This window comes from Dromiciops gliroides, chromosome 4, assembly GCF_019393635.1.
Source record: "Dromiciops gliroides isolate mDroGli1 chromosome 4, mDroGli1.pri, whole genome shotgun sequence".
Taxonomy (NCBI): domain Eukaryota; kingdom Metazoa; phylum Chordata; class Mammalia; order Microbiotheria; family Microbiotheriidae; genus Dromiciops; species Dromiciops gliroides.
The window spans coordinates 175,342,109-175,362,312 of record NC_057864.1 but is presented as its reverse complement, the minus strand read 5'-3'; positions in this window follow the sequence as shown (position 1 = coordinate 175,362,312).

The window sequence follows — 20,204 nt, the reverse complement described above, 5'->3', positions numbered from 1 at the left end:
CTGCTCATCATTTCTTACAGCACAATAGTATTCCATTGTATTCATATACCACAACTTGTCCAACCATTCCCCAATTGACGGGCACCCCCTCAACTTCCAATTCCTTGCTACCACGTAAAGAGCAGCTATAAATATTTTTGTACATGTGGGTCCCTTTCCCCCTTCCATGATTTCTTTGGGCAAAAGACCTAAAAGTGGTATTGCTAGGTCAAAGGGTATGCACAGCTTTATTGCCCTTTGGGGATAATTCCAAATTGCTCTCCAGAATGGTTGGATCAGTTCACAGCTCCACCAACAATGCATTAGTGTTCCAATTTTCCCACAGCTTCTCCAACATTTATTATCTTCATTTTTTGTCATTTTAGCCAATCTGATAGGTGTCAGTTACCTATAATTTTTGATGCTCAAGAAAAAAATAAAGAAAACTCCGAACATGAATTTAACTTAATCATTCCAACTTTTTAAATATTTAAAAATTTTATTTATTTATTTTTTACTGTTTAGACCATAGCAAATAGCCCTCTTAAAGGAATCATTGCTTTACTACATTTTGGTTATTTTTACCATTATATCACAAAATCCTATGGTATTCAACATGAAAAAGACTTAAATATAATTAAGCTAGAGAAATTTGAAATAACTTTCCAATATTATAGAAGAGTAGAAGAGCCTCAATGCACTCTTATGCTCCAGCAAAACTATGTGGCTCTTTGTTCTCTTAGTGGAGCAACTCTGCCTTGGCCCAAGATGTTTTATTACGTTTTTTTTTTTTTTCGTGAATTGCCTTCCATTCTCCTTGGTCTATCAAATCTTTGCTCTTCCTTGACACCCCAAATCAAATACCATCAACTCTAGGAAGTCTTCCTTAATACCCTTGGTAGATGATTATTATCTCCCTCAGACTTCTCAGAGAAATTATGTTTTTTTACCTCTCAAATGCAATTACCATGCAGTGGTGTTTAAGAAAAGGCCCTTGGGGTGGAGTAAAGATTGCACAGGAGAGGCAACAATCTAGTTGGAGTTTCTTATCATTCCCTTCCAAATAATTTTAAAATACTGTCTCAAATAAACTCTTGGAGTGGCAGAGCCAGCAAAAGGTCAAAGTGAGACATTTTTCCAGCCGAAGACAACTTAGGGATTTGGAAGGAGAGGTCTGGTACACTAGGGTAGGGGTTGGTCTGGAGTTCAGCAGTGGCAGTACTACACCTTGTAGGTGGCTGCAGAAATTTCAGCAGCAACTTAAAAAACTCTCGGCTGAGAAACAGTAGGGGGGGTGCATAATTGGTCTTAAAGAGATTAAAAAAGAACATTTGCTAACACTGAGTTCAGCTGGCACTGATTGGAAACTCTTCTGCCCATACACAGTTCTGGTTGCAGTTCCAGTGTGGAGAAGTGTACTTATGGTTAATTGTAAAGAAGTAGGTTCACAGTTCCAAGTAGAAAGAAGTACTAGTGTTTATAGCTTCAGGGTAACAGGAGTCCTTCCTAGGTAAAGAGAGGAACACAGGGCAGCAGAGCAGTACTATACTTTTCCTTGGATCATATCTTCTTGGAAGCAGCAAAAACTTGGATACCCCCAGAACTGGCTCTGAAAATAGCACCATAGAAATACCTGAAGACTAAAACGAGAACTTCCTACCTCCAGGTAAGAAAAACCTAAATTTAACATAAAGTTCAAAGTCAAGAAATAGACCGGGAAAATAAGCAAACAACAACAAAAATGAATTTGACTATAAAAAGATACTGTAATCTAGGGAAGACCAAGACACAAACTCTGAAAAAGAAAACAATGTGAAATAACTACAAACAAAGCCTCTAAAATCAGACACAAATTCAATAAAAATTCATTAAAGAGTTAAAGAAAGTGATGAGTTGTAGTAAAAGAACAATAAAAGTACAAAGAATAATGTAAGAAAATTATGAAAATAAAATTAATTTCTTGGTAAAGGAGCCACAAAAATACTGAAGAAAATTGCACTTTAAAAAAAGTCAGAACTGGTGTAGTGGTAAAAGAGACAAAAAATACACTACAAAAAAAAAAAACAACTTTAAAAGCAGAATAAGTCAAATTGATGAAAAGGTACAAAAGCTCACTGAAGAAAACAATTCCTTAAAAATTAGAATTTGGCAAATAGAATTTAATGATTATAAGAAATAAAAAATTAATAAAACAAATTCAAAGGAATGTAAAATTGAAAAGAATATTAAATATCCCATTAGAAAAAATAATGGACCAAGAGAGATAATTTAAGAATGATTGGACTATCTAAATATCCGGCAACACAAAAGTGGCTGGATGTCATATTTAAAGAAATTATCAAAGAAACCTGCCCCTCTATCTTAGATCTAGAGAGTAAAATAGAAATTAAAGAGTCCGTCAAATACCTTTTGAAAGAAAAAACAAATGAAACCTCCCAGGAATATTATAGTCAAATTCCAGACCTCTGGGGCAGCTAGGTGGCACAGTGGATAGAGCACCAGCCCTGTATTCGGGAGGTCCTGAGTTCAAATCACGTCTCAGACACTTGACACTTACTAGCTGTGTGACCTTAGGCAAGTCACTTAACCCCAACTGCCTCACCAAAAAAAAAAAAAAATCCAGAGTTGTAAGTTCAATGAAAAAATACTGAAAGTGGCCAGAAAGAAAAAAAAATCAATAATATGCAGCCACCAGATCACAAAATATTTAGCAATTTCCAAAGGAGTGAAGGGTTTAGAATATAATATTCCAGAAGACAAAGAAATTAGGATTACAACCAAGAATAATTCATTCAGAAAAACTAAGTATACTTTCTTTAGTGAGGAAAAAACCACACAATGATATAACAGATTTTCAAATATCCTTGATGACAAGACCAGAGCTGAATAGCAAATCTGGCATTCAAACACAAGACTCAAGGGAAGTATAAAGAGGTAAACATGAAAGAGAAATCATAAGAGACTCCATCAGTCTAAACTCTATATATTCCTATGTGGTAAAAAGATATATGTAAATCATAATTTTTATCATTATTAGGGCAGCTAGAAAGAATCAACATACAGAGAGGTCATGACTATGACCTCTGTTATGTTGGGATTATTAAAAAAAAACAATGAAGTGTTGAAAAAGAGAGATGTCCTCCAAGAAGGGGAGAGGAAAAGTAGAATATAGAAAATTTTCTCACATAAAAGAGGCACTCAAGTAAATGCTTTTTACAGTAGAGAGGAAATTAAGACGGGATCTAAGCAGTGCTTGAACCTCACTTTCATTGCAATTGGTTGAAAAAGGGAAGAAACACACGTTTACATACATGTAAATATATAGATTCATGTATAATGCATATATGTGCATTTGTGTTTACATAAATGTGTATACACAAACACACATATATATGTATACACAAACAAATACTCAGTAGGGTATAGAAATCTATTATAACTACATCATCATCATCATCATTATTATTTTGCAGGGCAATGAGAGTTAAGTGACTTGCTCAGGGTCACACAGCTAGTAAGTGTCAAGTGTCTGAGGCCAGATTTGTACTCAGATATTCTTGAATCCAGGGCCAGTGCTTTATCCACTGTGCCACCTAGCTGCCCCACCCTCCAGTTTTACCAAAGAGAAAACTGAGTCCCGGAATGGTTAATTTTGTCTAAGGCAACACAGGCAGTAAGAACAATGTCTAAGATTAAAACTTAAGTCCCTTTAGTCAAAAAATATAGCTTTTGTTGTTATTGCTGTTATTCCAACATTACATTCCTCCTTTATATCACCTCCTATTCCACAAAATAGAAATCATATTTATCTTACCTAGCTCATAATGTTGTTATAAGCACTGAATATGAATTTAGAAATAATATATGAATTTAAGTAGACACATACATGTATTTGTTTTTATATGTGTATATGTGTATGTGTGAACACATGCGTACATGCATTTATGTATTCTACATACACATATAGAACACATGTTCATAAATAATATATGTGTGTCTCTGCCTGTCTCTATAGCATCAGAGATAACTAGGGCAGGGTGACCTGGGCTTTGTACTAAGGCACCAACATCTGTAAGTTCCTCCCTGTGATAACATTCTGGTCCTCATACCCTTCATTATTCTTCTACCTTCATATTGCCTCTCCTGAGGATAGTGCCTCTCTAGTGAAACCTACCATCTCACATTAATTTGTCCCCTACCTACTATACCTCAGCCCCTTTCCAGGAATGAAAGGTAGGACCCAATGACCATTTTATTTGTCCAGGGCCTCTCAAGGGATGGGGCTATTGCCTCTTATGTTATGACTGAACAAAATTTTCCTTTGCAAAACACATACATGAATTTATGCAAGGTAACAAAATTTCTTGTTACAATTGTACATATCAGGTTTGCTTTAAATAGAGTACAAATCTACTATGATATAATTTCTCTCTTTTTTGAGATTTGTGAAGCAAAGCAATATCTCTGTCACTGCTCTAAAGAGTAATGAGAAATAACTTCATAATATTTCACATTTATTTAGCACTTTTTGGTTGACAAGTGCTTTAAATACCTTATCTCATTTGTTTCTCACCTCAAACTTGAGGGCTAAATTGATACAGGTAGCATAATATTAATTAATTAATTAATTAATAAAGAAATTGAGGCTCAAAACCTGGGTGTTATTTGCCCAAGATCACAAAAGATATTAACTAAACAACTAAGAATGTTAATCTAACTCTCCTGACTATAGGTAAAGGGCACTTTCTACTAATCCACATTACTCCTTATGTGCTAGTTAGTTACATAAGTTCATAACGGGAGTGTAAATTATACTAAGAAATTCAAATCATGAGAAAATTTCACTTGACACAAAGAATATTTGATTTTCTGGAAAAATCTTATTTAACAATAGGTTTCCATTGTTAGGCATACTACCAGGAGGTCAAAGAGAGAAGGAAATGCCCCATATTTATAAAAATATTCAGGGGTGGAGCCAAGAAGGCAGAGGAAAGTCAGTAAGTTCTCAGAGCTCCTGACAAAATTACTTGAAAAAACTCCAAACACAGCAATAAGACAATTCCTGGAGCAGCAGAACCCAGAAAAGGACAGGCTGAAATGATTTTCCAACCAAAGACAGCTTAGAAGTTTAGCAGGATGCTCTTTTTGTGGTGGCAAGGAATTGGAAATTGAGGGGCTGTCCATCAATTGTGGAATGGCTGAATAAGCTGTGGTATATGAATGTAATGGAATTCTTTAAGAAACAATGAGCAGGAGGAGTTCAAAGAAACCTGGAAGGACTTGCATGAACTGATGATGAGTGAGATGAGCAGAATCAGAACATTGTACACAGTATCATCAACATTATGTGTTGATCAACTGTGACAGACTAGATTCTTCTCAGCAATACAAGGGTACAAGAAAGTTCTAAAGGACTCATCATGGAAAAGGCTCTCCAAATCCAGAAAAAATAGAACTGTGGAATATGGATGCTGATTGAAGCATACTATTTCTTTTGGTTTTGGCGCTATTATTTTTCTTTTTTGAGGTTTTTCCTTTTTACTCTGATACTCTGATACTTCTCTTACAATATGACTAATGCAGAAATATGTTTACTGTTACTGTGTATATATATATATATATATATATATATATATATATATATATATATATATATATATATATATATAACACACCTATATCAGTTTATCTGCTGCCTTGGGGAGGGGGGGAGGGAGGGGAGCAAGGGAGAAAAATTTAAAATTTGAAATCTTATAAAAACAAATGTTGAAAACTATCTCTACATGTAACCACAAAATAATAAAATACTTTTATTAAAAAAAAGTTTAGGGGCAGCTAGGTGGCGCAGTGGATAGAGCACCGGCCCTGGAATCAGGAGTACCTGAGTTCAAATCGGGCCTCAGACGCTTGACACTTGCTAGCTGTGGGACCCTGGGCAGGTCACTTGACCCCAATTGCCTCACCAAAAAAAAAAAAAAAAGTTTAGCAGGAGGGGGCTGCTGTACCAGGGTGGGAGTGGAATTCTACCATGCCATCTTGCTGACACAGACCCAACCCAAGGCAGGCCATGCCAGAGAAATTTACCCCTGAGCTTCTGAATTAGCTGTAGCACCAGCATCATCTGTAACTAAGCTCACAGTCTGGTAAGAGGGCCAAATGGCTGGCTGGGGTGGGACACTACAGGGGTTTCTGCTGGAGCTGAGGGAAAATTCAGTTGTTCTACTCCAGCGGGGTGCTAGGAATAAATTTTGAGTGAAAGCAGGCTACGTGGGGGAGAGATGCAAGGCTTGTTAGAGCTAACAGCCACAGCAAACAAAATGTTGTTGCCTGGTTAATTAGCAAGTTGGCCTGGGGTTATTCACAGACCAGAACATAAGCCAGACAAGTGAAGAACCTGCCCACATCCCCTTAAATTGTACTACCTTGGAGCCCATGAAGCTTGGGATAGTGCAGCCTGGAAAGAGTGACCCACTTTAAGAAGGAGTTAAAAGTCAAGAAATAGGTGGACAAGATGAGAAGAAAGGGAAAGATGCATACCATAGCATGTTTCTTTAGTGACAAGGAAGATCAAGGTGAATCCTCAGAAGAGGATAGCAACATGAGGGCTCCCATATCCAAAGCCTCCAAGAAAAATATGAATTGGTCTCAAGCCATAGAGGCACTCAAAAAGTACTTTGAAGATAAAGTAAAAGAGGTGGAGGAAAAAAATGGAAAGAGAAATGAGAGTGATGCAGGAAAGTCATGAGAAAAAAGTCAAGAACTTGAAAAACAAAATGGAAAAGCTCTCTGATGAAAATAATTGCCTAAGAATTTGGATTGAACAAATGGAAGTTTGTGACTTTATGAGAAACCAAGACACAATAAAGCAAATCCAAATGAATAAAAAATAGAGAACAATGTGAAATTTCTACTTTGAAAAACTGCTGACCTAGAAAATAGAACCAGGAGAGATACTCTGAAAAGTATTGGACCAACTAAAAGACATGATCAAAAAAAGAGCCTAGATATCATCTTCCAAGAAATTGTCAGGAAAAATTGCCCTGATATTCTAGAACTAGAAGGTAAAATAGAAATTGAAAGAATCCTCTGATCACCTCCTGAAAGATATCCTAAAATGAAAACTTCCAGGAATATTATAGCCAAATTCCAGAACTCCCAGGTCAAGGAGAAAATATTCCAAGCATTCAGAAAGAAACAATTAAAATACTGTAGAGCCCCAGTCAGGATAGTACAGGATCTAGTAGCTTCTACATTAAAGGATTAGACGGCATGGAATAGACTATTCCAGAGGGTAAAGGAATTGGGATTACAACCAAAAATCACCTTCCCAGCAACACTTGTATAATCTTTCAGGGGAAAGAATGGGACTTCAAAGAAAAAGAGGTCTTTCAGGCATTTCTGATGAAAAAACCTGAACTGAATAGAAAATTTGACTTTCAAATGCAATACCTTAGAGAAGCATAAAAAGGTAAACAGGAGAAAGAAATCATGAGAGATGATTTCTGTAAAGCATTTTTTTAATCTTTTTTTTGGTGGGGATTTCAGGTTTGAGTTACATGCCTGGGATCTTGGAATTGGTGTGTATTTTGCTTCTGAGGCTGGATTTGGGCTGGGTCTTGTGTCTGTGCTTTATCTACTGTGTCACCTAGCTGCCCCATGATGACATCTTCAGGGTAAAATTGACAGGGGAGATTTGAATTCTAGTTTTTGGAGTCCAGGTACAGCACTCCTGATGGATTACTAAGATGGTAAATGTAAAACTGTTGTGCTCTTCAGGTTGTGATGTAAATTAAGATGTATTCTTTTACTTTGTTAAAATAAAATGCTAAGCCAGGTTAAAAAAATATATTCATAGTATTTTTTTTTCTCTGTGTGTTAGCAAATAACATAAAAATCTGCAGCTGACCATCATTTGGGGAGTAGCTAAAATAATCAACTAATAAATGTGTATATTTCTGAAAAATAAGAAAGTACAAATTGGTAGAATTCAGAAATATTTGAAGACATATCAATTAATGCACAAGCATATACAGAAAACCAATATCACTGTGACTACAGCACAGTGAATGGACAGAACAATAAGATCCTATAAACTGAGAAATTAATGAATTTCAAGTTAAGATGGTGACATGAAAAACCCTAGAAGAACCCAAGTCTTCTACAAATGATTTGGCAAAGTTTAAGCATGAAGAAGGAATAATGATGAGGTGGGGGTGGGGGAGGAGAGAGACAGGCAGATTTGAAATTTCAAAGTGATCTGTCTAAATATACTCAAAAACAATGCAGAATTATACTCAAGAAGCTTAATTGTACATACTCTGTGACCCACAATACTACTACAAGACATATTTCAAAAATATCAAAGAAAGTAAAGTCCACATTTAAAACAACATGTATAACAAAATTTTTGTTGTTTTGCTTCTTATTTTTGCAAAGAATAGGAAACAAATTAGATTAAAGTATTTGGGGAATGGCCAAATGGATTATAGTATAAAAGGGTAATGGAATACTATTAAGCTATAAGGAATGACAAAAGGGACAGATTCCAGGAAGTTAGGAAGACATGTATGAACAGATGTGAAATGAAGAAAGCAGAAGCAGAAGAATTATACATTGACTGAAAGATTTTAAAGGACAATAACTTTGAAAATATTAATGACTTCAATCAATTCAGTATCTCTAAAAGATTGATGATGGAGCTTGTTTGCCTTGCCTTGGAATAGACATTATGGACTCTAGGTACACAATGACATAAACTTTTTAACATAAACAGTAAAATATGAAAATGTTTTGCTTTACTATATATACACACATTCATTTGCTATGATAGAAGGCTTTATTTGGGAAGAGAAGGAGTATTGAGGGAGATAGAAATAGAAGGGGTGATAATTATGCCAACAAAAAATGAAAGAAAAGAAACTATTATTTTAAACCATGAAAGAACGTTATAAAATTAATTTCAAAAGACACAGACAAGAGATTTTTATGGCACTAACATAATGAATCTTATACATACTTTAAAAAAACCAAGCTAGATAATCCTCTTTTCTGTGCTTTGCGTATGGAAGTATTCACATTTATTGATGTTTGATAATTTCATAATAAAATTCTATTTAAAAATCACCTTCAACTGAATGCTATATAATTTTCATAACTAGTCTTAATCCAGAAGAATTGAGAAAATATATTACTTTTACTTCATTTCAGAAATGTGGGCTTTCAGGCATATGACTTTGGAATTTTTTATATACTGTGAGACCCCAATAATGTATAAAAGCCATTAGGTGGGCCTGGGCATGGGTCTATAATCCTGGATTCAAATTTGGCTGTAGATCCTTACCAGCCATTAACCCTAGGCAAGTCACTAATTCTGTTTGTCTTGGTTTCCTCAATTATAAAATGAGGATGCTTACAACACCTACCTGCCTGGTTTTTTGTGAGGATCAAATGGGAAGTGCTTAACATAGTAACTGTCACATAGTAGGTACTATATAAATATTTGTGATTACTATTTTCTGAAGTTCTTTTCCCTCCTTTAAATTCTTTATTAAAAGAAATGCTTTGCTGGGTGAGATGGTGGTCAATATAAGATATAAGGTGATGCAAAAATAAAAACTATCAAAAATTAAAATTAAACCAGTTTTATATCATACATAATTGATCTTATTCAATAAAAGAAGAAAAAGAATTCTAACAACAAAATTGAATTTTTCATATTACCTTTTATGTTTCTTGAAACTCTACTCCACTGAAGGAAACAGGCTTATTGGGTTTATTCCTTCTCTCTCTTTCTCCTTCTCTCTTTCTCTCTCTCTCTGTCTCACTTTCTCTGGGCTGGAGAAAGAGGCAGAGTTAAGGAGAGAAGAAAAGAATGAATCTATTTGCTTTCATAAATCATAACAAATCTTAAATTAAAGAATTCAGAAAGAATTCACAGCTTTTTGTACAACAAAGTGTTATTTTCCTAGTCCCCAAAACTGCAGTGGAAAGTGGGCTCATTACTTTTCTCTTTGAATGCTGGCAGGGGTTGGGGGTATGAAATCTGTTTCTTTAGTACTTAACTCCTTCTGATATCTATGATAATTGAAAACTTGGAGCAACATAAAAATATTCCTGGCTCCCCACCAAGGTGAGAAGGGGGTTGAAAATAATACTATTTTTTTTGACAATACTGCCTAAATTAATTTACTTATTCAGTGCCATACCAATCAGACTACCTAAAAATTATTTTATACAGCTAGAAAAAATAATAACAAAATTCATCTGGAAAAACAAAAAATCAAGAATATCCAGGGAAATAATGAAAAAAAATTCACAGGAAGGTGGGTTAGCAGTACCAAACCTGGAGCTTTACTATAAAGCGGCAGTCATCAAAACTATCTGGTACTGGCTAAAAAATAGAGTGGTAGATCAATGGAATAGGCTAGGCTCAGGAAATGCAGTAGTAAATGACACTAGTAATGTAGTGTTTGATAAACCCAAAGACTCCAGCTTCTGGAATAGGAACTCAGTATTTGACAAAAACTGCTGGGAAAACTGGAAGATAGTATGGCAGAAATTAGGCATAGACCAACATCTGACACCTTATACTAAAATAAGGTCAAAATGGATACATGATTTAGACATAAGAGGTGATACCATAGGTAAATTAGGAGAGAAAGGAATAGTGTACCTATCAGATCTTTGGAAAGGAAAACAGTTTTTGACCAAACAAGAGATAGAGTATATTATAAAATGCAAAATGGATGATTTTGATTATATTAAATTAAAAATTTTTGTACAAACAGAAGCAATGCATCCAAAATTGGAAGGGAGGCAGAAAGCTGGGAAACAATTTTTGAGGCCAGTGCTTCTGATAAAGGCCTCATCTCTAAAATATATAGGGAATTAAATCAAATTTATAAGAATCCAAGTCATTCCCCAATTGAGAAATGGTCAAAGAATATGAACAGGCAGTTTTCTGATGAAGAAACCAAAGCTATCTATTCCCATATGAAAAAATGCTCTAAATCTCTAATGATTAGAGAGATGCAAATTAAAACAACTCTGAGGTACCACCTGACACCTATCAGATTGGCTAAAATGACAAAAAAGGAAGATAATAAATGTTGGAGAGGCTGTGGGAAAATTGGAACACTAATGCATTGTTGGTGGAGCTGTGAACTGATCCAACCATTCTGGAGAGCAATTTGGAATTATGCCCAAAGGGCGATAAAGCTGTGCATACCCTTTGACCCAGCAATCCCACTTTTAGGTCTTTTGCCCAAAGAAATCATGGAAGGGGGAAAGGGACCCACATGTACAAAAATATTTATAGCTGCTCTTTACGTGGTAGCAAGGAACTGGAAGTTAAGGGGGTGCCCATCAATTGGGGAATGGCTGGACAAGTTGTGGTATATGAATACAATGGAAGACTATTGTGCTGTAAGAAATGATGAGCAGGAAGAGTTCAGAGAAACCTGGAGGGTCTTACGTGAGCTGATGATGAGTGAGATGAGCAGAACCAGAAGAACATTGTACACAGTATCATCAACATTGAGTGTTGACCTACTGTGATGGACTATATTCTTCTCACCAATGCAATGGTACAGAAGAGTTCCAGGGAACTCATGATAGAAGAGAATCTCCAAATCCAAGAAAAAAAAAGAAAGAAAGAACTGTGGAGTATAGATGCTGATTGAACCATATTATTTCTTTTGTTTTGGGTGCTGTTGGTTTTTTTTTTCTTTCTATTTTGAGGTTTTGCATCACTGCTCTGATTCTTTCTCTTGTAACAGGATTAATGCAGAAATAGGATTAATGTTATTATGTGTATATATATGTGTGTGTGTGTGTGTGTATATATCTATATGTATATGTATAGAGATATATAGATATAACCTATATCAGATTACCTGCTGTCTAGGGGAGGGGGGCGGGAGGGGAGGGAGGGAGAAAAATCTGAAATTGTAAAGCATGTATAAACAAAAGTTGAGAACTAAAAAAATAAATAAATTAAATTAAATTAAAAAAAAGAAAGAAAGGACAGTCAATAACCCATCAAAATGCAAAAAAAAAAAAAAAAGAAAATAATACTATTTTTTTGCTCTATTGAAGAAAGGTGAAGGGCAGAATAGAAATTTGCTAAAAGGCCAAAAATTAAAAATGTGATCATTTGTGACGGGGATGGGGAGGTGACAAAAGAAATCCTTTATTTAACCTTCCTATTGCATCCATTTAATCATTCATATGGAAAACATTTCAATCAATACTGCCACTACAGTGGGGGTGAAGACACCTTTTGCCAACAAATTTCTATTCTGATCTAATGGGGAAAGTTGACTTGTAATTGAAACTGTAAGAGACATGAACCTTCTATTTTCCTGCTAAAAATAATCCTTTTTGATATGAATCATCCATAGAGTGAAAAGGCCAACTAAACTTAGTGGAAATCCAGCAATAACTGCAAAAGAGAGAATAATTATCATCAAAGAACATATGTGGCATATGTCTTAGGCCAAGTTAATTGGTGGCATCATTTTTTTTTTGACATGACATAGCAGAAAGAATATAGGACCTGAAGTCAAAAGACCTAGTTTGGAGTAGTTGTTTTTCTAATAAAGTTGGTGACCTACAGCAACTCACTTGCCTTTTCTTGGCCTAATTCTATTCTCATATGTAAGACTAAAGTGTTTGACTGGATTAAGATGAGGTTTGGGACTTCTGGGGCCGGAGCCAAGATAGTGAAGAGAAGCTAGGAACTTGCCTGAGCTCTCCCAAATTTCCCCCCAAAACAACATTAAATCAAGCCTCTAAACAGATTCTGGAACTACAGAACCTACAAAAAGAGATACACAACCCTGCTACTTGAGATAATTCATAAGACTTCAGGAAAGTTCTTTCTCACCTGGGTGAAAGGGGAGGGCGGCTCCACTAGTTGTCTCAGCTGGCAGTTCATTCAGCAAAGCTCTGCTCAGTGGGCAGCTTGACACTGCTACAACTGAACACAGTTGAGAGGGGGGCAGCTGAGAGCAGTAAGAAGCTTGCAACAGTGAACCCTGTGCCCCAGGGGCAGACTTCAACTTTATACGTTTAAAAATAGCCTACAGCATGAGCAAAAAAAAAAAAAAAGACCCTTACTATTGACAACTTCTATGGTAAAAGGGAAGACCAAAACTAAAACTCAGATGAGTTGGTCAAAATGCCTACGAGTGAAAACTCAAGTGGGAAGATGATCTTGTCTCAAGACCAAAAAGCCTTCTTCGAAGAGCTCAAAAAGGCTTTTAAAGACCAAATAAGAGAGGTAGATGAAAAAAAGGAAAAAGAAATGAGATAAATGAGAGTTACACTGCAAAAAGTAGCACAAACTGACTGAGGAAAACAATTCCTTAAAAAATACAATTGGAACACTAATGCATTGTTGGTGGAGCTGTGAGCTGATCCAACCATTCTGGAGAGCAATTTGGAATTATGCCCAAAGGGCGATAAAGCTGTGCATACCCTTTGACCCAGCAATCCCACTTTTAGGTCCTTTGCCCAAAGAAATCATGGAAGGGGGAAAGGGACCCACATGTACAAAAATATTTATAGCTGCTCTTTACGTGGTAGCAAGGAATTGGAAGTTGAGGGGGTGCCCATCAATTGGGGAATGGCTGGACAAGTTGTGGTATATGAATACAATGGAAGACTATTGTGCTGTAAGAAATGATGAGCAGGAAGAGTTCAGAGAAACCTGGAGGGTCTTACATGAGCTGATGATGAGTGAGATGAGCAGAACCAGAAGAACATTGTACACAGTATCATCAACATTGAGTGTTGACCTACTGTGATGGACTATATTCTTCTCACCAATGCAGTGGTACAGAAGAGTTCCAGGGAACTCATGATAGAAGAGGATCTCCAAATCCAAGAAAAAAAAAAGAAAGAAAGAACTGTGGAGTATAGATGCTGATTGAACCATATTATTTCTTTTGTTTTGGGTACTGTTGTTTTTTTTTTTCTATTTTGAGGTTTTGCATCACTGCTCTGATTCTTTCTTTTGTAACAGGATTAATGCAGAAATAGGATTAATGTTATTATGTGTATATATATATGTGTGTGTGTGTATATATATATATGTATATGTATAGAGATATATAGATATAACCTATATCAGATTACCTGCTGTCTAGGCGAGGGGGGAGGGAGGGAGAAAAATCTGAAATTGTAAAGCATGTATAAACAAAAGTTGAGAACTATCTTTACATGTAACGGAAAAAATAAAATACCTCATACATTAAAAAAAAAATACAATTGGCCAAATGAGATGAAAAAATTGGCCAAATGGAAAAAGAAGTGCATACGTTCATTGTGGAAAATAAGGCCTTAAAAATTAAAATTGAGCAGATGGAAGCTGATAACTACCTGAGACAATAAGAATCTGCCACACAGAATCAAAAGACTAAAAATAGAAGAAAATGTGAAATGCCTCATTGGAAAAACAACTGAATTGGAAAACAGATCCTGGAGAGATAATCTGAGAATTATTGGACTACCTGAAAGCCATGATCAAGAAAAGAGAATAGACACTATATTCCAGGAAACTGTTAAGGAGAACTGCCCTGAAATTGTAGAATCAGAGGATAAAAACATCATTGAAAGAATCTATTGATCACCTCCTGAAAGAGAATCCAAAAGGAACACTTCAAGTAATATTGTAGCCAAACTCCAGAATTATCAGGTGAAGGAGAAAATATTCCAAGCAGCCAGAAAGAAACCATTTAAATATCATGGAGCCACAGTCAGGATTGCACAGGACCTGGCATCTTCAACATTAAAGGATCACAGGACTTGGAATATGATATTCAGGAAAGCAAAGGGGCTTGGATTACAACCCATGATCAACTACCTAGAAAAACTGATTATTCTCTTTCAGAGGAAAAGATGGATATCCAATAAATTAGGGGTCTTCCACAGCTTCCTGAGAAAAAGACCAGAACTGAACAGAAAATGTGATCTCCAAATACAAGACTCTAGAGAAATATAAAGAGGTAAACCGGGAAGGCGGGGGTGGGGGGGCACATTGTTCAATGATGTTAAACTACTTGTGTCCCTATGAGGGAGGATAATACTTTTAACTTTTGGGATATGTATCTCTGTTAAGGTATTGTTATTAAATCAACTTTGATGTGATGATATAAAGAAACTTAAGGGGAAGAATAAAAGAAGACTAGGGAGAGGAGAGGAAGGAGGAGATGGAATGGGGTTAATTAGATCACATGAAGAGGCACAAAAATAACTCATTACAATAGAGGGAAAGAAGGGAGGGGAGGGCATTGTTGCAACCTAACTCTCATCAGATTTGGTTCAGGGAGGGAATAAAATACACCACCATTTGTATAAAGTAACTTAGCTTAGTCTTTAAGAAAACAAAAGGGGAAGGGGAATAAGGGTGGTATTGATAGAAGGGAGGGAACAAGTGGGGGAGGAAAGGGGGCAAGAAAAAGAAGGGCAGCTGATATTATGCTTCAGCTGACATCAAAAAAAGCAGGTGTAGCAAACAAAGCAAAACCAAATATGGATCTAATTAAAAGAGATAAGGAAGGAAACTACATCTTGCTAAAAGGTACTATAGATAATGAAGTAATATCAATACTAAACATGTATGCACCAAGTGGAATAGCATCCAAATTCTTAGGGGACAAGCTAAATGAGTTACAAAGAGGAAATAGACAGAAAAACTATACTAGTGAATCATCCCCTCTCAGAATTAGATAAATCTAACTGCAAAATAAATAAGAAAGAAGTTAAAGAAGTGAATAGAATATTAGAAAAGCTAGATATGATAGACATCTGGAGAAAATTGAATGGGGATAGAAAGGAATATACCTTTTTCTCAGCAGTACATGGCACATACTCAAAAATTGACCATGTATTAGGGCACGAAAACCTCATAGTAAAATGTAGAAAGGAAGAAATTGTAAATGCATCCTTCTCAGATCATGAGGCAATAAAAATTACATAAAATAAAGAGCCATGGAGGGGTAGGCTAAAAATTAATTAGACACTAAACAATTTCATCCCAAAGAATGAGTGGGTCAAACCACAAATCATAGAAACAATCAATAACTTCATCCAAGGGAATGACAATAACAAGACTACATACCAAAATCTATGGGATGCAGCCAAAGCAGTTCTTAGGGTAAATTTTATACCTCTAAATGTTTACATGCATAAAAAAGAGAAAGAGATCAATGAATTGGGAATGCAACTAAAAAAAGCTAGAAGAAGAAGAAATGAAAAATCCCCAACTGAATACTAAATTAGTAATCCTGAAAATCCAGGGAGAAATTAATAAAATTGAAAGCAACAAAACTATAGAACTAATCAACAAAACTAAGAGTTTGTTCTATGAAAAAAAGAACCCAATAAAATAGATAAGCCTTTGGTTAATTTGATTAACAAAAAAGAAGGAAGAAAACCAAATTACCAATATCAAAAATGAAAGGAGTGATTTCACCACCAATGGAGTGAAAATTAAAGCAATAATTAGGAGCTATTTTGCCCAACTGTATGCCAATAAATTTGACAATGTAAGTGGTTAAATACTTACAAAAATACAAATTGCCCAAGTTAACTGAAGAGGAAATAAAATCCTTAAATAGACCCATTTCAGAAAAAGAAATTGAACAAGTCATTAAAGAACTCCCTAAGCAAAAATCTCCAGGGCCTGATGGGTTTACAAGTGAATTCTACCAAACATTTAAAGAACAATTAATTCCAATACTATACAAGCTATTTGGAAAAATAGGTGAAGAAGGAGTTCTCCAAACTCCTTTTATAGCACAAATATAGTGTTGATCCCTAAAACAGGCAGAGTCAAAACAGAGAAAGAAAATTACAGACCAGTTTCCCTAATGAATATTGATGCAAAAATCTTAAATAAAATATTAGCAAGGAGATTGCACCAAGTAATCACCAGAATAATACACTATGGCCAGGTGGGATTTATACCAGGAATGCAAGGCTGGTTCAACATTAGAAAAACTATTAATATAATCAACCACATAAATAACAAAACTAACCCAAATCATATGATTATCTCAATAGATGCAGAGAAAGCATTTGACAAAATGCAACACTCATTCTTATTAAAAACTCTAGACAGCATAGGAATAGGTGGAGCTTTCCTAAAAATAATAATCAGTATCTACCTAAAATCTTCAGCAAACATTCTATGTAACAGGGATATGTTAGAGGCATTCCCAATAAGATCAGGGGTAAAACAGGGATGTCCATTATCACCTCTATTATTCAATATCATATTAGAAACATTAGCTATAGCAACAAGAGAAGAAAAAGGAATTAAACAAATTAGAATAGGCAAGGAGGAATCAAAACTTTCACTCTTTGTAGATGATATGATGGTATACTTATAAAATCCTAAAGAATCAACTGAATAACTGCTTGAAACAATTAACAACTTTACCAAAGTTGCAGGATATAAAACAAACCCACATAAATCATCAGCATGTCTATACATGACCAACAAAACTCAGCAGCAAGAGATAGAAAGAGAAGTTTCATTTAAAGTAATGGTAGAGGGGGCAGCTAGCTGGCATAGGGGATACACTTACTAGCTGTGTGACCCTGGCCAAGTCAATTAACCCCCATTGCCCTACCCAAAAAAATAAAGTAACAGTAGACAATATAAAATACTTGGGAGTCTACCTGCCAAGACAAACCCATGAACTCTATAAACACAATTACAAAACACTTCTCACACAAATCAAATCAGATGTACGTGATTGGAAAAATGTAAATTACTCATGGATAGGCCAAGCTAATATATTAAAAATGACAATTCTACCTAAATTAATTGACCGATTCAGTGCCATACCAATCAGACTACCAAAAAATTATTTTATAGAGCTAGAAAAAATTATAACAAAATTTTTCTGGAAAAACAAAAAGTCAAGAATATCAAGGGAATTAATGAAAAAAATTCACAGAAAGGTGGGTTAGCAGTACCAAATCTGGAGCTTTACTATAAAGCGGCAGTCATCAAAACTATCTGGTACTAGCTAAGAAATAGAGTGGTGGATCAATGGAATAGCTTAGGCACAGGAGACACAGCAGTAAATGAGTATAGTAATCTACTGTTTGATAAACCCAAAGACACCAGCTTCTGGGATAGGAACTCAGTATTTGACAAAAACTGCTGGGAAAACTGGAAGATAGTATGGCAGAAACTAGGAATAGACCAACATCTTATACCTTATACAAAAATAAGGTCAAAATGAGTTGAAGATTTAGACATGAAGGGTGATACCACAGATAAATTAGGAGAGGAAGGAATAGTTTGCCTCTCAGATCTTTGGAGAGGAAAACAATTTTTGTCCAAACAAGAGATAGAGAATATTATGAAAAGCAAGATGGAAGACTTTGAATACATTAAATTAAAAAGCTTTTGTACAAACAGAAGCAATGCAGCCAAAATTAGAAGGGAGGCAGAAAATTGGGAAACAATTTTTACAGCCAGCATTTCTGATAAAAGCCTCATTTCTAAAATATATCAGGAACTAAATCAAATTTATAAGAATCCAAGTCATTCCCCAATTGAGAAATGGTCAAAGGATATGAACAGGCAGTTTTCTGATGAAGAAGTCAAAGCTATCTATTGCCATGTGAAAAAATGCTCTAAATCACTATTGATCAGAGAAATGCAAATTAAAACAACTCTGAGATACCACCTCACACCTATCAGATTGGCTAATAAAACAAAAGAGGAAATTAATAAATGTTGGAGAAGCTGTGGAAAAATTAGCACACTAATGCTTTGTTGGTGGAGCTGTGAACTGATCCAGCCATTCCGGAGAGCAATTTGGAATTATGCCCAAAGGGCCATGGGACTGTTCATACCCTTTGACCCAGTGGTACCACTGCTAGGTTTGTACCCCAAAGAGACTATAGAAAATGGAAAAAGACCCACATATACAAAACATTCATAGCTGCTCTTTTTTGTGGTAGCAAGGAATTGGAAATTGAGAGGCTGCCCATCAACTGGGGAATGGCTGAACAAGTTGTGGTGTATAAATGTAATGAAATTCTACTGTGCTGTAAGAAACAATGAGCAGGAGGAGTTCAGAGAAACCTGGAAGGACTTGCATGAACTGATGATGAGTGAGATGAGCATAACCAGGAGAACATTGTACACAGTATCATCAACATTATGTACTGATCAGCTGTGATAGATTGATTCTTCTCAGCAATACAATAGTACAAGATAGTTCCAAAGGACTCATGATGGAAAAGGCTCTCCAAATCCAGAAAAAACAAACAAACAAACAAAAAACTTTGGAATATAGATGCAGATTGAACCATATTATTTCTTTTGTTTTTGGTGCTGTTTTTCTTTTTTGAGATTTTTCCTTTTTGCTTTGATTCTTCTCTTATAACATGACTAATGCAGAAATATGTTTAATGTTATTGTACATATATAACCTATATTAGATTACTTATTGTCTTGGGGAAGGGGGAAGGGGGGAAAGGAGGGTGAAAAATTTCAAACTAGAAATCTCATAAAAACAAATGTTGAAAACTACCTCTCCATGTAACTGGAAAGTAATAAAATACTTTCGTAATTAAAAAAAGTAAAGAAATACAAGGAAAAACAATGAACTATAGCCTTTTATTACCTATATAAATTTATTCGAGTGGAAACTAACTAATCTCAACTTCCCCTGCACCCAAGAATTTCTGAATGAAATCAATGAATATACAGAGCACCCTCCAATTTCTTTTCTTTCATATTATATTCTCTTTTATTCTTTCTATATTGTATTATTTCAAAGAATTTGTCTCAAAGTGGTTGTATTTGTTGATATGGAAAATTAAAATCTGACTGTTCCAGTTTTTGGATTACAATGCAAGACAGCCTAACTGATATCATAATAGTAGATAAACTCCCAAGCCCAAGTATTAAATGATTTCCTTTAAATAGGGCTGTCATTTCATGTGATAAGTACAAAGAAATCATGGCACATTAGCTTGTAAAACAAATGCAATTCATTTCACCTTGCTTTCTCTAGAACACACTAATCATCTCATTACTAGTTGGAATAGTGAAGGTGAGCATTAACTGGCTGGCATATACTCAATTTATCAGGGGCAAATACAGAGGCACTTGAAAACAGATTCTCACATATAAGAACAGAGCTTTAAGTAGAAATTCTGGTGCTTAGGGCAAGTACCACAAGCCACACCTG